Source organism: Anas platyrhynchos, chromosome 1 (genome assembly GCF_047663525.1).
Source record: "Anas platyrhynchos isolate ZD024472 breed Pekin duck chromosome 1, IASCAAS_PekinDuck_T2T, whole genome shotgun sequence".
NCBI classification, from domain to species: Eukaryota; Metazoa; Chordata; class Aves; order Anseriformes; family Anatidae; genus Anas; species Anas platyrhynchos.
This window is the reverse complement of record NC_092587.1, coordinates 101,734,944-101,755,112: the sequence shown is the minus strand read 5'-3', so window position 1 is coordinate 101,755,112 and position 20,169 is coordinate 101,734,944. Positions and strand designations below refer to the sequence as shown.

The following is a 20,169-nucleotide window of genomic DNA, read 5'->3' as shown; positions in this document are numbered from 1 at the left end:
GTGCTAGCAGAATCCAAGGTAAATCTGTGCTTAGTTTCTGGAAACAAAGGAAAAACGCTTAAGGGAAGAGAATGCTTGAATAAATTTGTAATATAAAAGACAGGATAACATTCAGATCTCTATTGTTCAAATGTTGTTACGTGGCTCAACATTTGTATTCTTACTATTCTGTTTAGGTTCAAAATCCCACACTTAATCATTTTGATCATTGAGTGCAGTAGCCTAGGATTGAAATTTCCAAGGGACTATAATGGAGTTTATATTTCAGAGGGATTTGAGCACCTGATTCTCCCAAGATACCTTGATAATCCCAGCACACAAAGTAAGATTTTTGTCTGAAAATTATTTATGGAAAAAAAAAACCACGTTAAGATTCAAACACTGGAAGTCAGTCCAGAGACTGAGAAACTCATTGCATAGTGTTAGATTCTTTTCTAAGATTAGTGATTGCATCGCCAAAACCAAGCACATACAGGACCAAACTGATTTTATGAAAGCCAGAATCCCACTGGTCGTGAGCAAACAGAAAAAAGTCCACTTCAAGAAATTTCTCCCCAGACTGAAATACAGGATCATCTTCGGGGAAAAAAAAAAAAAAAAAAAAAAAAAAAAAGATTAAAAAAAAAAAAAAAAGATAATACTGCAGATGGCAAGGCTCCTGCTAAAGAAAATCCAGTTATAGCAGAGGGGAAAAGCATATGTTTCAGATACACACTGTAAATAGACTAGGTACTCTTATGGGATGTATCAATATACAGAAGAACAGCGATAGAAAAGGCCAGAATAAATGTGTGTGTGTGTTGTGGGTTTTTTTTTTTTTTCAGTCCCATCAGTTTCCTGCTTGCATCTAGTAGCATTATAGTTTTTTGCCCATCATATGTTTTAAAATCTAGCATTTGATTCAAAATAAAGTTAATTTGAATTGGCATAGTGACTTAACTCACTGGTGTATTATTACTGTGTAAGCAGGTGTACCAGCAACTGCAAATAAATGCTTGCTGATGGAATCCCAGCAGGGTTTCTGATGAGTTTTCATTTTGTTAAACCTTACCCAGGAAATTATTGTGTAAAAAGCTTTCCTCTTACTTCTTTGCCTGAAACATTATTTAGCTACACCTGGCCAAATTCATAGCAATTATAGTAACTATTCATAGAGGACATACCAAAAATCCCATCAGCCTTTTAAAATCATTGTCTCAAAACCTGCATATGAACAGTGAAAAAATCCCCCTCAGATTAATATGCACAATGAGACTTCTGATCGAAATGCTGTTCGCTGTATAACCTACATAGAGAAAGATGAAAGCTTTAAGGTGGAATCTAGGTGACACATCACTGCAATATTACAAGTGAAAGTATTTTACAGTAAAACATCACTCAGAGCAAAAATATTTTCTATTATGATACTTTTGGCAACGCATTTGATCATGTAATTAGAGTTGATTTTCATTTTAATTATTCAGGCTGACAGCATCTCCAACTATTTTGCCATTTGGGGAATAAATGACATGTTCAAGTCAATTCAGAATATCCAAGAAATGCTGTGATGGGCTCTTCATGTCCTACATTCTACAGTCTCCTATGAAAGAATTATTTAGGTCAATCTTTCTTACCTACAGTAAAGAGCAAGAAAAAAGTTTTCAGTAAAAGGCTGAAGAAAAGCTATTCATGCTTTTATATGTATCCACAAAAGTAACTGCCAAAAGCACATACACAATCCACATCTATTACTATATAATGCTTTGCAAGTAATCTTCAGACACTACCAGGGCATTGATTTGAAAGTCAGCAAACAAGATTAAAATAAATGTTATCCTTTGCAAGTGGACATTTGAAAAAAAATAAAATCCTATAGATTGCCATGGGTGTTTATGACTTCTCTTAACTGAAAATGATGAAAAATTACATACAACATAGAAAAGTTGACAAAATACATAAAATTTGCTATGGAAGGTTCTATTAGAGGCAACTCGGCCATTATTTGCAAAGAATACTGACCTACAACCCCCCCGCCCCCCCCAAAAAAAATAATATATATATACACACACACACACACTCAGGGCTGTAAAGATTTTTTTTCTTTGCCAGCTTAAAACTGAGTTTGCCTTCCTGCTTAATTCCAAAATGATATACTACTACATGAATTTTACTCACCTGTGATGTGAAAGTCACTGGACAGAACTCCTGCAGCAACAGGAAACATTGACACAGACATAGTGCTTCTCAGCCACCTGGTCATCACAGTGAAATGCCTGTCAGTAGCTAGAAGAACCAGCATCTTGTCATAATTCACAATGTTATCATTTGAGGTTCCTTTCAGTTATATGTACCACATTATATAAAAATATAAAATATCCATCCTGTGAAGAGTCTTCACCTCACAGTTTAGCTTTTAGTGCTCACAGCTTTTGATACTGTGAAGAGACTTACTGACCTGATCTTGCTCTGTTGAGAAACAACTACTTGGAGGGACTTTCTACCTAAGTCAGAGTGGAGACAGGTGGTAACACAGGTGTCCGGATGTTTCTGGATGTGACTTCCAAATGCTTTTCAGCTGTTGAAACGTTCCTGCATAGCCATAGCAAGAGAAGGAGGATAGCACATAATTACTTGAACATGCACATGCAAACTTGACATCTTTGAAACAGTCTTAAATGCTTTGAGGAGGTTTCTATGTGTACAAAAATAAATAAATAAATAAATAAAATTTACTTTAGAACTGTAAATCTCTTAATCTTTTAGTTGTTTAGCTTATTATTAACTTGTCATTTTTTCAGGCAAAAAAAGAACATGTGAAATGGGGTATAGAGTACAAAATGTGTCTGGGAAGTCATTATGTGTGTAAGCTTAGTAATGAGTGCAACACCTTTTCAGGGTTTGGATTGTTTGTTTGGTTGGTTGGTTTTGGCATCACAGTGCCACTACTCATTTTGGAGATGCTGAGGTAGTCGTAGTCATATTGGTGCTTTGGAAGGGCCTTTCCCTTTCTTGGAAGTCAATTAACACCACCCTGCTGAATAGCAGGCTCTCATCTGTAAAAAGTGATTCCTTCTCTTTCTCAGCTCCTGTTGAACACAGCACTCAGCTACATACAGTGCCTTCTGAAGGGAGTAAGGATTCCTTTTCCCCTGGAAGAACAAGCTCCTATTGCCTTCTGGCTGTTGACTTGGCTCTGTGGGAAGTTAGTTCCCAGCTCTGTGCTCCCATTTGCCTGCAACCATAGCAGTAGGAGGAGCTGCCACCCCTTCTGCAGGCATAATTTCCATCTATTTAAAGAGCTGTGATTCACAGGCCATGAAAACTCCAAATTTAGCAAAGCAAATTTTAGAAAAGCAGGTGTCCCGCCTCTTCATACCACTTGTCCTCGGATCTCACAAGAAATCTAAGTCTGAGCAAAGGCATAAACTCACCAACTCACCAGGAGAGAGGTGAAGACTGGGAAAATGTCTGATTAAGAAAAAACATTTTAAAAAGCCATTTAGGAGCAAAATGAGAAAGCAAGCATGCAAGCAATACAGTTCATTTAAGTAGAAACATGTAAATAATACATGTTATCAGTAATACAATAGTACATATCAGGTCATCCTGGAGAAGACGATTGCTACTTTGACAAAAATGCATTATTTTAGTACCAAAAATGCATTTTATTCTTTATTTTTTTTTACCAAGATCTGCATGATAGACAGATTGATTCTTTGTATTTCTGAGCTTGCTAAGGTCAGCAAGCATTCCCAACAATTTCTAATTCCTCGTCACTACACCCATTATGTTCACCTCTGAGATGTCTAAATGTATTCCATGTATAATGGCAATGTTATGTAAAATGCAACATGACAGGAATACTTAGAATTGTTCAAAGCTGCACTGTGAAAATGAACCTGATTTGTGTTAGCCATCCAATATGGGATTTGCATGTTTTGGTTTTCTACAGGCACACTGAGAAATTCAACTACATAAGGGCTTAGACATTGCAGGTTGGCTAGTGTTACATCCCTTGTGGCTTTACTATATAAGCAGAAAAACAAACACAAACAAAAATAATCTATACAGGAAGAACAATCATGCTGACAGAGATTGTTTGACATTAGAAAAGCATAGTTCCAGCTGCCTACTCTTTATTACGATGTCTACAGTAAATCTGGCATAACGTTCACACAAGAAACAAAGAACTACTGCAGAGGACTCTTAAGTAGGAGAAATAAATTGACACCTTTCAGAATCTAAGTAATTTAACTACAGCAGAGGAAAATAAAACAATTCTCTAAAATCTGAACCTTTCTGTACAGCTGTGAGAAAAATTAGCTGTTCTTTGAAGAAGAGAAGAATAAGGCAGCGTGTGATACAGTCAAGAAACTGGAAGAAAGTGTCTGCATTCATAAAATATAGTGTGTTTTGCTTATCTGTATAGCACAATGTCAATAAATAAAATAAAATAAATCTACTGTTCCTGTGTCTGGACTTGTCAAGAGATGTGACATGGTCTCCAGCATAGCCAAATGGCCAGTGTTCACAGAAATAAGTACAGCTCACTGGTTCATTGATGTTACCTACAGTGCCTTTCAGTGACTATGTCACAGGTCTCATGCAGCCTTGGAAGGTTATTGAGTAGCCATTTAACAGAAGAGCAAATTGCACCAGCCAGAAAGGCCCTGCAGGTAGGAGAATGGGTAACACATATTTTGGTACTCGAAGGATTTGTAATTCAAAAGGTGTTCCAAAAAATGCTGAAAACAACCATAGCTTATTATTGTCCCAGATGAGAGGAAGAAATCAAATTTTCCTTTGGATTTACCAAATGTCTAACATCAAAAGTCCAGTCTGAAAAACTCAGTGTGAAGAACAATTTGAACACAAAATGAAATATTTGCAACACAATTTTCACAAACAGGTCTGAGAAAGACCTGCAGCATTGCTCACACTCCAAATTCACAACAGATATACTAATAGTACAGTATATGCAGAGTATAATATAATCACACTATAGATTAACAAGTAGTGCTGTAGTAAGATGCAGAAACATTTCTCTCTGGCTTTGTATTGATTTGCATCATCTCCCTAATATCTATCAAACATATCTTAATTTTTCTCTCACACAAACAGAGCTTTTATTAAAAGGTTCCTTGGAAGAAAGAATTGAGCTAGAGATATTAAACATATGCTGCTTTAAAAGCAACTAGATCATTGTTTCCTCCATATTGTAACAAATAAAGATCTTTTTTTGAAATATATCTCAGGAAGAAATTTATGAATAACAGCTGGAGGCCAGAGCTGGCATAATATAAGGTGAGGAGGAAAAATAATAATTATAATAAAAATATATATATATATTAAATTCTGTAATTCATATCTCTTCCTAGTGTTTCTCACCAGAGCATCTGAAACAAATCAAAGTGCAGATTGAAGAGGTTGTGGACTGAGTAAATTAAATGAATGTCACGTCCGTATGACATGCATTCAACATTTTACCATGATTCAAAAATAAAATAACTTACTAGTAATTGTGGTGTATAACTTCTCTGCTTTCACATGTGATGGTAGACAAAGATCTTAAAATTTATGCAGAGGTTTTGGGGATCTGACATCCATGGAACTACAAATTGATAAACGTACCAGGACCTTTCAGAGAAAACAAACTTCAACTTTTAGTGTAACGTGCTCAACATTTTCAAACAACAAACATGTAAATCTGGCTTAATAAAGAGTAAAACAACCTTCATTCCAGATCCTTGGTTCTTTTCATTAAACATTTTAAAAAATATTTATTTCTGTGAGATTTTCTGCATATTTTTCTGAGATTTTTGGCAGCAGTGTAAAATAGTTGCTTAAACTACCTAGCATAGCTAGTGTGGGCTCTGTATTTATGGTATTATCCATGGTAAGCTATTAAAGAAATAATCTTCATCGTCATTAGAGATTGGATTCATGACAACAAGAACATCTAGCAACCAGTTAAGAACATATTCAACACAGGAAACAATCTGATTAATCTTCCTTTTTAAGAACTACAGCACCATCCAGATGAGTAACAAGACATCTTTAAACAGATAGTGAATTAAATCTCACTTCATCAAAAGACTGTGGTTTATTCACAGTTTTTGACTCATTTAGTGCATCTACAACTACAGGGCCATAGAGGAAAATAAAAATAACCAATCTACTCTTTGTTTCAATTGCCTATCCTGCAATTAAGCCCAATGATTTTTGGTGAGAGAAAAAGAAAAGGTGATACTATTTTTTAAAAATTAGGAAAAGATCCTCTTGCACTCAGAATAAGAGTATTAGAAAATTAAACTGGTCCAGATTGAGAGAACAAGGAATGTAATCCCAGCTCTTCTTCTTTTCCATTTTAATGCAAGCTGGTCTACAGTGTTGCAGAAACCTTGGTGGCTTCTGAGCAGTATCTTTAATTCATGAACCCAAATTTCTGTTTTAGTGTTGACATCAGATATTCAAGTAGTTTTACTTAATCTCAATTTTACCACATGCTGTAATCAAATATTGCAACATTGCCAGGTTTAAAACAACACACACACTTATTTTCATTTGCTCTGCAGATAATATTGATTTAAGTAACACTTTATAAGTTTCTGAAGGACTTAGCTTCAGCCACTATATGTCTTCACATACAAGAATTCCAGGAAAGTCTCATTAGCAAAGTTGCACGGAAAACATTGTCTCTCATTAGTGAAAAATTACTACAAACCAAAAGGCAAGAGGCAGAAAACTTCTAATGAAATATTCCACCTTTTTCAATAAAACCCAAAATATTAAGTACAATCAAAGCCGGCTTTTCTAAGAAGTTGTTAAACATTTTGCAAAAAGCTGATATTTCTTCTGCAAATAAAAATTTTGTTGAGGTTTTTATTTCTCAGCATAAGGGAATTTGCTCCCATAATAGGTGATTTGTTTTTGAAGTTTTCATAACCAAACTGCATTTCCTACAAATTTTTGCTGTGTGTAGCTGTTTGTTTTAAAAGTCAAGGAAAAACACTGCATGAACTAAATAAAAGGGGCATTTATTACATAATTGAAATCCACAATTATGGTCTGACAAGTTGAATGCATTAACTTATTTCAGATCCTTCAAGAAAAAGTACTATTATTGCAACTATTAAAACTGGCATATTTCTGAATTCTAAATTTTTACCCTCAGAGCTTTCCTTTTCAGATGCAAGAAAACAAAATACAGAAACTCATCCTGGTATAAAGGATTGATAGATAGTAAATTGGTCTCACACATTCACTTGATTTGAAATCCTTTAATGGATCCTAACCATTAAGTCTAGTTCTCCACTCCTACCCCAGGGCAGAGTCAGAGCACTTAGGTTACACATAGGCTACACCTGCTTACTTCTTGGCAGGCCTCTGGTAAGCAGCCTTTAGCTCCCGAGTCAGGCACCATGGGGTGGCCTGCAGCCGTGCCATGCAGCAGCCATGCTCCATGTCATGGGATTTGTCTCAAAGATCTGCCTTTTCCAAAGTTGGGGCTCCCTTGTGACTCCACCACCAGTTTGTGGCCAGACCTCACCAGCACTGGAATGAGCTGGAGTGACCTCTTGCCCCATCACCACCATCTCCATAGAGCCATGGCCACCTCCCTCTCACCTCCCCTACCGTCATCTTCCTTGGGACATAAGGACAACTCGTGTTGTTTTCTCTGTCATGCAAACAAAGTTGTGCTCTCTGTCATGCAAAGCTTGGTCTAACAGCTTATCAAAAAAAAAAATAAAAAAAAATAAAAAAAGTGCCAGCAAAGTATTTATAATATTGGCATTTGAAACATACCCCTTAAAGTTGCAGAAAGCAGAGCTTTGGCTTCTACTCTTTCCTGACACATTCCACCAGTCTCTACAGACAAGCAAGGTGCTTACCCAGAAGTGGTAACAGTAAGGCAGACATGGAAGCCTGGTAAGGTCCATGGTGGGGTGCTCCCCCAGGTACTTAATAAAGGTACTTAATAAACTGCTGTGATTATTATCATTTTTTTTTTTTTTTTAATCAGAAATGCCCGTAACCCCATTCCACAACTACATACCAAGAATGGGAACAGGCTCCTGCCTTACTGTTTCTACAGCACATGATGCAGACATAAAGACCCAAAGATTTATGGTTCATAATTTAAACTTGAAAATGTCTAAGCCTGCTCCCAGCATTTTACATTCTTGACTAGTGTAGTCTTGTTTAAGGTTTCCAGCCTTTCATTTTACAATAGTTAATTCATTAGTCAGATTCTCACTTACTAGATTTAAACTTTACCATTTGCTGTTTCAAGTGTTCTGAGGATTTTGTTAAAACTCCTGATAAAAAGTTTATGCTATTTTCCTTTTAATGCTTTGCTGCATTTAATAAAGTTGCAATGAAGTATGTGTTGAAATAACATACATCTTCATCCACTGTTGCTTTGTGTTGTTCTTGCCTTTTATGAAAGGTAAAGTACTATTATTTATTCTCTTTATAAACACTTTTTTACAATAGATTTATGTTGTACTTACACAAAGTCAGCAATACCTAACACATTGGAGGTATTATGTGTTAAGCACTGACATACGTATATTTATATACATATTGTGCAAGTGTCAACATTGCAAAACACTACTGAAAACAAAAGGTTTTAAAAGACGGGGCAGTAACATTTTTCTGCTTCAATTTTTGCCTATCATCTGAAAAAAGTGCCTATAAAATACTAGTGATGTTAGTAAATGAAACATGCCCCTTAAAATTGCAAAAAGCAAACCACGGTGTATGACCTGTGTATTTTATATTGACAAAACATACAGAGAAGCTGAATTCCTACCCTGAAAACCTACAAGAAATTAAACTTGTTACAAAAAAGAAACTCAAAAATTATTTTTTTTTAATTTTTTTTTCAGATTCATGTTGCAATAGGGTAAACATTTTTTCCTTTCTATATTTAGCCTTAGGATTATTGTATACCAAATATCAGCAGAAATCTGAAATTAGTTCTAGAAGAATCCACAAGAATTTCACTCCCAAATCTCTAAACAAAGGTTAATGAATGAACTGTCCTTGAACCTGCAATGTATCTTCAGTGTGCTTGCAAATACAGATGATCCACAAACCAGGAGAACACACTTAAACAACTTCCAAAGGGGCAGATAAAATGCTTTTCCCTAACAAACAACCATTCTAACCAAAAGTCATACAAAGTTCAGCTGGCATGAACATAGCCACTTTGAAGTGGTCACTAATGAAAAACTGCCTCCTACAAACATTTCCATGACAGCATTGGAACGTTTCAGATCTATAGTCTCAGCAATAAATAGGTTAGACGCTCATGCATTACCATGGTGAAGATCACTAGGAGAAATAAATCAGTGACCCATGATACCATCCATTGGCAAAATATTTTTTTAACAGAGTATGGCAAAATGACCATTTGGATGGACAACTTTGCTTTTGTAACTTAGGACTGATATGTCCTTCCCTTCAGTGCAGCCATTTCTAGTTTGTACTTGATGTGAGTAAGCCACTTATGCTTCCAAAACTAATTTAAAAAGATAGTAAAATGTAACAATAAAAAGCGCATGATTTATCACCGAAAGATTTCAGTGTGTTCCAATTAGATCTTGATATTTTTCACTGATAACACTGTATTCCAGTAATATCTTTCTGTAGTCATGATATTTTTTACACATGTACCTACTAATGTTTATCAAAGCAATGAATGTAGAAGGTTCTACAACTGAGAGAATTAACATTTGAAACAAAACAGACAAAAGAAAACTTTTACCATAAGCTTACCGTGTCATTAGCTATATGCGATGGTGTGTAGGAATATATTATAATTGCAAATGAACAGTGAAAATTTTATATTTTAAAAAGTGATATAATTACCACACAACTTGAATAAACTCTCATAAAATGATAAACAAAACTTTTCTGAAAACTGAATCAACGTGCAGTAAAAGGAGACAGTCATGTTTTGCTCCAAAACCACACTGTTCCAAACAAAAAGAAAATAATTTAGACACAGCATGTTAAGCCTTTTGTGGAAAGATCCCCTACAGAAACATGTATGTTGGTACATATATATATATATGTATATATATATATATACACACACACACATATATATGCTTATAATACCAGTGCACAATAACATACTGGTTTACTTTAACACAGAGTGAGCTACTGGTCAGAATAAAGGGGGAAAAAAATCACAAACCAACCCACTTTTTTTTAGTACAATATAATCTTGATTTGAGGGGGACTAAATAATGTGGAGGTTGAGTGAGAAAAAATACAATATATTTTCATTCCATCATTAGCCATTGTGCTGTTAAAAGCATTAATAGTGTTGCATCAGCATTACAAAACAGAAGAACATTTTCTTGGAAAAAATCGGTAGTAACAAGTAAGAGCATTGATTAATCTAGTCCATGGAACCACCGTGGCAGTTCCATGGACTGATTTCTTACTGTTGCTTGTAGAGAACAAGAATGGGAGGGGGTACATCAACAAATGAACTTGAGAGGCAGCAGATTCAAAACGGTGAAAAGGAGGAGATTTGTCATACAATATGTTGCACTGTATCAAAAGATGAGTGCTTAAAGTTTACTTCTTAAATTCAAGTGACAATTTGAGTAAATTAACAGAAGAATTATCTACTGTGGGCTATTAAATATAGAAAAAATATCTCTGGGTTTGGAAGTCTCAAACACAAAATGGGAAATAGTCTGAGAAAGTGTTATTTAATGAAACTGGAGGCTTTCCATGTCTACGCATCATACCAAAGGAAATGCAAACATATTAAAACATATTGCTGTTAACAGGTTTCTGACTTTTACTTATCAAAGGTTACCACTGTGCAAAATTTTCTTGGGTAATTTCAAGTGGTGTTCTGATGCCTATGGTCCATCAAACAAGAGTGACTTGTCTGTAACATACAGCCTGACTACTGAAACTTAGGAAAACTACACAGGCACCATCCTGCAATTTTAAGGAAGTGGGACAATAAATAAACTTAAAGCTCATGTATAAACATTCAAAATTAAACCTAATTTTAAAAATAAAGTAAACCACTGAAACAGTTTTGTAAAGGATTATTCAAGGGTTTGGAAGTGGCATTGATTTCTAGCTGAGAATATAAAAATGAAACAATTTATATATGGCTAATGTAATACAGGCACAATGTCATACATGTTCCTCTTTTTCTACACACACCCACAGGTTACATTTTAAGAAACAGGACCAAAACATCCTGTTTCAACAAGGATAAAAGATGTAGTTCTGTATCCAGAACTGTTACTGCCTTAAATGCAGTATTAATACTGTAAACAAATCTAATTTAATAAGCGTATTTTGATGCTTTAAAGTAGAAAGGTGTACTGTCCCTTATTTTAATCTGTTGAATACAACTGATAATGAAGTCACATTATTTTACTTAAGCCCCCCCCCCAAAAAAAAAAAGAATCAAATCAGATTGTTTTGTTTGGAAATTTTGGTTGCTTGGAATCTCTGGAGAGCTCAAATACTTAAGTAAATTGGATGGCACGGTTTATGGTTCATTATGTCTTCTCTGCGTTGCCATGACATTCATTCATACATTTTTAAATCTGCAAGCAAGATAAATAAATGCTGTAAGGAAGTCATGAAACTTAAAAACTCAGCTTCCTGTGTCTTTAAGTTTTATTTCTGATTTTTCTCATTCTATTAAGTTTTTCTTTTGAGTGGGACAGACACACTTTCAGTGCAGATTTTCTGTTGTCTGGTATCACAGTTGAGCTGGTATGAGAGTTTATGAGAACATATAGGATCACAAAACAGTTTTGGATGGTCCAGGACTTAAGGCAACAAGCTTTAGAAGTAATGATTCTGAAAACCAATTTATTTATTTATTTATTTATTTTTCTTTTCTTGTTTCCATCCCTGTTAACTATTGGAAAATGCTGTGTTTACTTCCACAGAATAAGAAGCATGGTATAATATTTCAGAATGAAAAACTACACCGAAGTTGCATACATATCAGTGAACAAATAATTAAGTTCTGTAAGTATCAGAAATACATCCTTTATATTATCATTTTATAGCTGAAACTTTCTTAAGATTATGCAATAATTAGCTAAATGATGTAATTAACACTATATTTTTTTTACCTTTATATTTTTAACTACATTTATATATCAAAATGAAGTATATTATTATTGTTATATTTAAGGAATAAAAAAATTTTTACTTCAAAATTTTCCATATAGTTATACATATTTATGTGTATATGTTGTTTATTTTTATAATAAACATATAACAATAACAAACATATTTATGTTGTTTATGGACATATAAACATCACAGAATGAAGCCACATGAGCCCTGCTTACTATAGAAGGAATATATACACATACACAACACCAAACCTGAAGTTCCAGGACAATGAGATGTTTATAGATGAAGGCCATTTTTCTTAGGTTGTATGTCCCATTACTCTTCCATAATTTTTAGTTTCTAATTTCTGTGGGTTTTATTCTGTATCACTGCATTAACAGAGGACTTTTCAAGAGCCTTAGAACACTGAAGAACAATTTTATAGATTATCATCCATGAAATGAATACACATAGATTATGAATTTATATGTGCAAATGTGAGCACTGATATTATGTATTAATCAATATTAATGACCTATAGATATTGTATACTTATACAAACGACTGTATAATGAATTCACAGAGCTTTAAGTGTATGTTTCTGTGGTTGGACAAATAGATCAATACATTTTATATTTAACATGAAGAGTAGAATATTTCTGTGCAGGTATAAATCTCTTTTGTATGATAATATTTGGAAACTTTATGCCATGATGCTGGTTTATTTCTCTTTTACATTACCTCCTGTTCCTTATTAATAAACTAATAAATAGAAACAGAAAAGTTCAGTAAGAATGTGTGTTTGAAAATTCTTCTGTGTTTAGGTATGTTGGGAATACTGGGTGCTGATTTGATTTCACAACAACACAAGTCAAGATGACAGCAGAGAATTCATTTGTCCATAGCACAAAGCATAAAGTAAATATTCAGCCTTGTTGTTTGAATATTCTGTCTAGACACACTGTTCACATATGACATCTGACTACATTATTTTGAACAAGTTCAGCTACAACTACCAACAAGACTTTGTGATTTAAATTCCTTAGTCAGTTTTCTCTTTATATCTTCCAGATTTCATGATGTCTCACGTTGAACCAACTGCCTTGGGCTACTGCTATTATAGCAATGCTCAGTCTAGAAAACTGTCTAACCTGATGGAGAAGGTAAATATCAGAAAACAGAATCACAGGGACTATCTTCTCTTAGGAATTCTAGCTTATGCACCTTATCTTCACTACAGTGTTTTGGGTTATTTTCCATATACTTATGTAGTCTGTTTTCTGAACTTTATAATATCAGAAATTGAATTTTGAAGAGGAGAGGGAAGGGGAGGAGAACTGGTATGTTAAAGTATGGTTATTTGAACTTAAATTTATTTTTATTTGTATGAATTAGCTGTACATTCGTCTCTGAGGCCTTACATTGCAGGAGGTTTATGTTGTTTAGTTTGCATCTGTGTTGGCCAGGATTGAATATAATGGAAAAATCTTCATGAAAATGTTCTTAATACCAAAAGCCATCAATTTCAAGCACTGTATGGAGCTCTGACCTTAACTGTTTAGGAAGAAAATGCATTAACTTCGCATTAGGCACTCTGAGTGACAGAGTGATTGTAATGCTAGTCTGTCTGGAGGAAAAGAAAAAAGAAAAAAAAAAAGGAAAAAAAAAAGGAAGGTGCCTGGAGAAAAAAACAAAAAAAAAACAAAAAAAAAAAAAAACACATTCGTACTGAGCTCTAAATGCATTCAAAGTGATTTATTTTGAGTATATACTTACCATATATTCATACAGGCTGCTCATTAAAAAATGCATGTCCCAAGAGTACAGGTCTCCATCTGAAATGCCAACAAATGCACCTTTGCACAAATGCCAAGTAGCAAATCAAAAATAAATGATCCAACTAAGTAGCATTTAATGAGGTTTAAATGACAAAAAAAAAAAAAAAAAAAAAAAAAAAGAAAAAAGAAAGAAACAATGCAGTAGTGTAAGAAGGTTACAAAAAAAAAAAAAAAAATCAGGCAAAAGTTCCTCCATCTGGATTTAGTATATAAAAGAAAAATAACAGGTAAATAGGGATTCAGCAAAGAGTAAAGAAATATCAATGAGCTGGAAGACAGAAATTGATATGGACAGTGAGAAACATCTGAGTTGTTTGTAAACTAAGATGTCCAAGCAGCAAAATGTAATACTGGTACAAGACGGAAGAGCAGATACTACAGGAACAGAACTATAATAAGTCTTCACAGGGTTTAGTTTTAATTGGTTAAGGTCAGTAATCATTTTTTTGCTGTGCTTCTCAGCCTCTGGACTCTTAAGATACTATTATATAGAAATTATACCATTTCCTGGTTATAATTTCTGGACAATACCACAACAACTGTTGAGTCCTGGAGAGGTGGATTTGCTCTCCAAAGTTCTTGAAAGGAAGAAGGGATGAAACTGTCCCCAAAATTATAATCACCAATGAATAACAGCAACAAAACATCAATTATAACACTTAACACAATTATAACACTTAATTTTCAAGGAAATGCAAAAGAAAGATTAAAGAAGCTTACTTATAACACAAACATCAAAGGGTATATACACCAGAAAGTAAAAGAATTAAGATGACAGATACAGACTGGATAATTAACATTAAGTACAATGTCTGTGATTTCAGGTTATAATAGTAAGCAGGTTTATTTACCAAATACCTACTGAGTCAACAAGAGAGGATTTTATGCTGTTTTAAATGAGTCTTTGGTAAGTGGCAAAGAAAAAAAAAAGAAGAGCTGATTGAAGAAATATACCTTGCATTCAAGTGATCTTGAATTCAAGTGAATTAAATTTGAAATAAGATTAATAAACTATGGATTTCCATTTTGAAAATATGGTCTTTGAGATAGTGGAGTCATTTGAACTTCACTGATGAATGTGTGTAGAAGGGGTTTGGAATTCATTCCAGTAAAGAAAGTGAAAGAAAAGGCTTGGAATTTGTACCCAACGGATAGGGTACACAATTGTTATAACTTGTATCCATACAAGAAGGGCCTTCTCCCTTTTGCACCAATGTGACCAGATACATAAAATGTCATTCCTCATGAGCACTTACAAACAGAAAAACAGTTCTCCTGTATGTAATACTCCCTGTTCATTTGGGTCCATTCATCTCAGAATGGTAAGATTTGCTTGCAGAAAGCCTGAGATTTCTGCAGTCTATAAAGAGTATTTTAATATTTAGAAGTTTGTTCTTGGAAGATGTTTTGAAGATGCATGGTGCCAACCCTTGTAAAACACTCAATATTCACCATTATCCGTAGTAATTTGTCTGAAAGCGGTTGATGTCAAAGATGTTCTTATGACTGTCCATAAAGAAAAAAATATTTTCTACTTCAGTATTTGAGAAAGAAATGAAATGTCTGGAAATTTTAGGCTACACAGATGCTCGAGTGTTCCATTTACTGTAAGACATCCTGATTTTTTTTGACCTACATGTCAAAAATTCTCAAAACCCACTAATAGGTTAAAGATGAACTCAAAACCTAGTTGTAAATAGGTTTTACTGTTATTTTATATTATTAACAAACAGAACATTACAAATCAGGAAATGAAGGTGATGGTAACATCTAAATAAACACATTTCAACTTTCTGTTCATAGTGTTCCATCAAGCAAAATACCATTTAACTAGTTGCCTTGTGAGAACCAGTCATAAAGTTCTGTAATCTTTTTTCAAACCATATTTGGTGTTGTTCTGAGGAAACACAGCTTTGGCTAACCAAATTTTTGTCTTTATCAAAGAAAGGGCAAGTGCTTTCACATGGATGTAGAAAAACTGTGTACCAAAAATGTGATCTAATGTGGAGGAAACTTATTTTCATTCACACAAGAAGTGTGACATTTCAGCACAAATTTGTATCTCTCCCAAATGTTCAAAATGTAAAATTCCATACAAAATGATAAAAATACTTCAAAGTTCAGGAACATAATCACTGTTTCCTGGACAATACAAAATTAAGACAATTCCTTTTTCTGTCATTTTGTTATACAGACATAACACCAATAAAAGTAAATGTCTTAAGATAAAAGTATTAATATAACTGATACATCTTACCATTAGAATATCACTGAGACTGTGTCCAAATTTCAATATATGAGACTGATAAAATATCAGTGAGAATACTGTGACTATTCCTGCTCTTGTAACTGTAAACCTGTATTTAGGGTGAAATGTGTTCATTGATTTCTCCCAGAAATGACAAATAAATATTAGGGATATATAGATTCAGAGAGTTGTAATAAAATGACTGCTTCAGTGGGTAAAGAGAGAAAGACAAGCAGCTTTGAGGGAATGAGGAAAAGGAGGAGTGAGAAGGTACTATGGAGCACACAGAAAGAAGTAAACTAGGTTGGGATCCAATGAGGAAAGGTGAGATGAGAAGTTTCTATCACTTTTGGTTATGGATATGGTTTCTCTGAGCTTCTCCCATTCAATACAAATCCATCAGAAGAGGCTTCAGAGGGGACTTTGCTTTCACATGGCTGTCAGAGAGAGGAACTGGCCTGGAAGACACACAAGCTCTTAGAAGGTAGACCACAGATCCTATTGATGGAGATTATCATGTCCTAGAGCAAAATAGATTTTATCCCTTCACGGTGTGATTTTGCACAGACAGAAAGGGCCATAAAAGTATATTTTCTTCTTCACCAACTCTGCTTGAGAGGGAACGATACAGATGAGAGAGACCTCAATGATACAGAGAGAAGAGGGGGGGAGGAAGGGAAGGGGGTTGCCTTGTCTTTCTTGAATTGTTACAGGTTTATCCATGGCTTTTGGACTACCCCGTCCTTTATTACCTTGCCAGCACTGTGGTGAGAGGGATAAATTCTGCCTGAGGAGAGTAGGGCTTACCACAGAGGTACTGCTTGTAGTGCCTCTCTGAGAAAGTGGTACACTCTTGGAGTGCCACAGCTGTCCATGTCAGGTGAAACTCCAGGGAAAGGTTTGGAAGCAACTCCTGCTCCTTGATGAGCACATGGGCTGTAATTGTTCACACAAGCTGAAGAAAATCCCTCCAGGAATTCTTCCCATCCTACTTCCCTGCTGGCATTTTGCACCTATAAAAAGTCTAAACAAAATGGCTCTCTAAAAACGAAGCCAGGGACTTAAAATGAAGCAGTTATCACTGCAGTCACATTCACACAGCTTCTGTCTTCACCCAGTAGCAGTTCTTTGGAAAAGGTCTGTGTGATACCTTGCTTGTAAACTGTGCAGTATAAAATTCTCTGCCCTTCCTTGGCAAAAGAAAATGTAAAAATCACTGCTATAAATACTTCATCCATCTTTTAAAATGTATAGCTTTTAAGACTATATCACACATGGTGAAAACAGATCAAGAAAACAGATTGAGGCTTTTTAAACCATAGGTTTTATCCTGCCAGCTGCACTTATTCCTACTGTCATTTACTATCAACATTTTAGTGTTCTAAAAAAAGTGTAAAGACTCAAACATATTCTTGAAAAATAGTATAAGCTGCATGCTAATGAAGCCACTCTTCCTGAGGGTCTGTCTCCTGCTATTTGTCAATAAAGACATTCAAGTTTCTATAGTAAATAACGTCTGCTCCTTAGAACATATTGCAAAGCACCAAGAAGAAATAAAAGGATAACAAGTACCAGGCATTGTTACTTTGCTAAGAGAAACACTACTGACTCCCTCCATCAATCACCAGCTCCCCTCCACACCTCCTGAAAATAGCATCTAATTAATTGTTGTATCATTTAAATGTTTGGATTCCAGTATACAGCAATATAAATATTATATAAAGAATAGATCATAAAAATAGCAAAAAATTTAGTGAACTGTAAATAATGAAAGAATTGGATTTGTGCTATCCTTCTTAGTAGCATATACAGCAACTTTAAGAAGCTGAAACTGACATCTGACTGACTTCTTAGCAAATATTACCCCTGGCTGCTCTGGCAGATTTCGCCATAATATCTGAGACTGATACACTAACTGACTGCTGCCAAGCTAGGACTGAGCCTTTGCTTTTATATTGCCTACTTACTGTGTGCTTTATTTTGTTGCCTGTTTTTTCATTGTCATTGTTGCTTGTTTGTTTTTAAGAAAAGATTAATTTGTGAAATTGTTTGCATTTCTGCTTTATGTTATCTTAACGCATAGTAATAACAAAAGAAGTATGCAAATATTCTCTCTCTCCAGTGGCCCAAATAAGATTTATATACTCTTATCTCTTAGCATTGTTGTTGCGTGCCATAAAAGCCATGAGAAATATGTGAGCATACGGAGGAAGGGATACAAATAATTTAGTTTTTATCCCACATATAAATAACAACAAAAATATGTAGCTGAGCACTGCTCCAGTTCCATCAGGGGGTTCTGCTGCTATCTGTATTGCATGATATTTATCATTCATACAATGACCTTCAACCATTTACTTTGCTACACTACCAAGACCCCTTAACAGAATAAAGGCCAGGTTTTACAGAATTAGAAAATATTAGTCTTTCCAAACAGCAGCATTACATAGGTCTATGTTTGTCCTCAGGGTAAAGCATGAAAACACGTTTTCTCCCAGGTACACCAACTTAGATCTCCCAGTAACTGAATTATTCATGAGTGAATTGGGGACAAAATACAATCCTGAAAATATTAGCTGAAAATTTGTGTTACTACTGGGGATGAAGCACATTTCTAATCCAGAACATCTCCAGGATGTTTAAGTACTACAGAGCTGTAAATAGTAATCTTTTGATCTACTAGTTCAAAAAAATAGACTTCCCCAAATGTCTTTAAACTCTTCCACAGAGGTTTGCTTCTGAACCTGTCCCTCTAGCTTTCCACAGAGGGCTGAGCTGCCCAGCAGGAGGGTGCTGCCTCTCCTGCAGCAGCAATAAGACATTTCTATCACTTTAGAGAAACCCAAGGCTGAAGGCAAGCTCTGCGACATTTCCACAAATGCTACTCTTGTAAGCTATACTTCCGCAAGAAGTTAAAAATAAAGCTATATTAGCTGGGGTTTGAGTGAGTAGTGAGATGAGAATTACCCTTAGAAGATTGTATTAAGGTGCTTTACCCAGATTAAATGGAGAAAAAAAAAAAAAAAAGAAAAAGAAAAAAAAAAAAGAGCACATTACACCACTTAAAACATACAAAGTACAGCCTTTGCAGTTACACTAGGTAGGATAACAGTTATTAGGGCTATTACCTTCCATGTTACAGATCAGCCGAAGAGGTCAGACACATATTTCTGCCAAGCAGTATATCTCAGCTAGTCAGAAGGAACCATTTTAATCTTCTTTCGGCTAACTCAAATGATATAAGCAATCACTCTGGAATTTAGAGACCAGGTCTGCACGTAAAGAAGAGACGGTGACGTTTATGATACTAGTCGCTGGATTTCTTTGTCTGTTGCCAAAAGTAAATCAAAATGAGGGTGCATACCAAGTGCTAGAGAGAATTGCTTTGAAATAGACCAAGGGATCACACTAAGGATATTAGATATTTAGACCAGAAGTCCAAGTAAGGAAACAGTCTCTTTGTATAATATTTTGGCCCTACAATGGGGCCAAAAAGATAAGGAAGTCTTGCACTCACACATTTTTAAAGGTGGTGACACTAAGAAAAGTCTTCCGTAATTTTTCAGATTAAATTTGCATACTAACATAAGACTCAGAGAAAAGTTAAAATTAAGATGCACTTAAGACAGATAAAAGATTTTATATTTCTCTAGTATTTATTGTATGGTTTTAATTAAATAACTGAAATGTTCAAACTGGAATTACTGGATTCAACACATCCCAACTTTAGGCAAATTTAGATTAAAACATGGCTATGAATTCCACTTTCCCACCCTCTCCAATAAACATGTCTGCAGCTACCTGTGGGGGTAAATGGTAGGGAGGACTTTAATACAATCCAGCTAAGTTCTCCTGTTGATTGCAGGGAGGAAATACTATCTCTGCAGCAGCAGGAAAATGCAGAAATCAAAATTATAATATAAAAATAGATGTGGCTTAACATACATTTGAGAGAAATGATTTTGTCTTGCAGAAATGTAA

At 34.8% G+C, this 20,169-nt stretch overlaps 1 long non-coding RNA gene across 8 annotated transcripts in view; it reads right to left on the bottom strand.

The window, feature by feature from the left end:
- The window catches only part of LOC106017845 (uncharacterized), a 53,205-nt gene that overhangs the window by 16,169 nt on the left and 16,867 nt on the right, over positions 1 to 20,169 (bottom strand). For 4 of the 8 annotated variants that reach the window (XR_011806672.1, XR_003494733.3, XR_011806673.1 and 1 more), the window contains exons 3-5: positions 5,493 to 5,616; positions 2,435 to 2,568; positions 2,155 to 2,262 (exon numbers count right to left, since the gene is read on the bottom strand). This is a non-coding gene — a long non-coding RNA (uncharacterized lncRNA). Of the gene's footprint in view, positions 1 to 2,154; positions 2,263 to 2,434; positions 2,569 to 5,492; positions 5,617 to 13,878; positions 13,938 to 20,169 lie in introns of all 8 variants that reach the window. The other 4 variants (XR_011806676.1, XR_011806675.1, XR_011806674.1 and 1 more) reach the window with 2 other exon arrangements.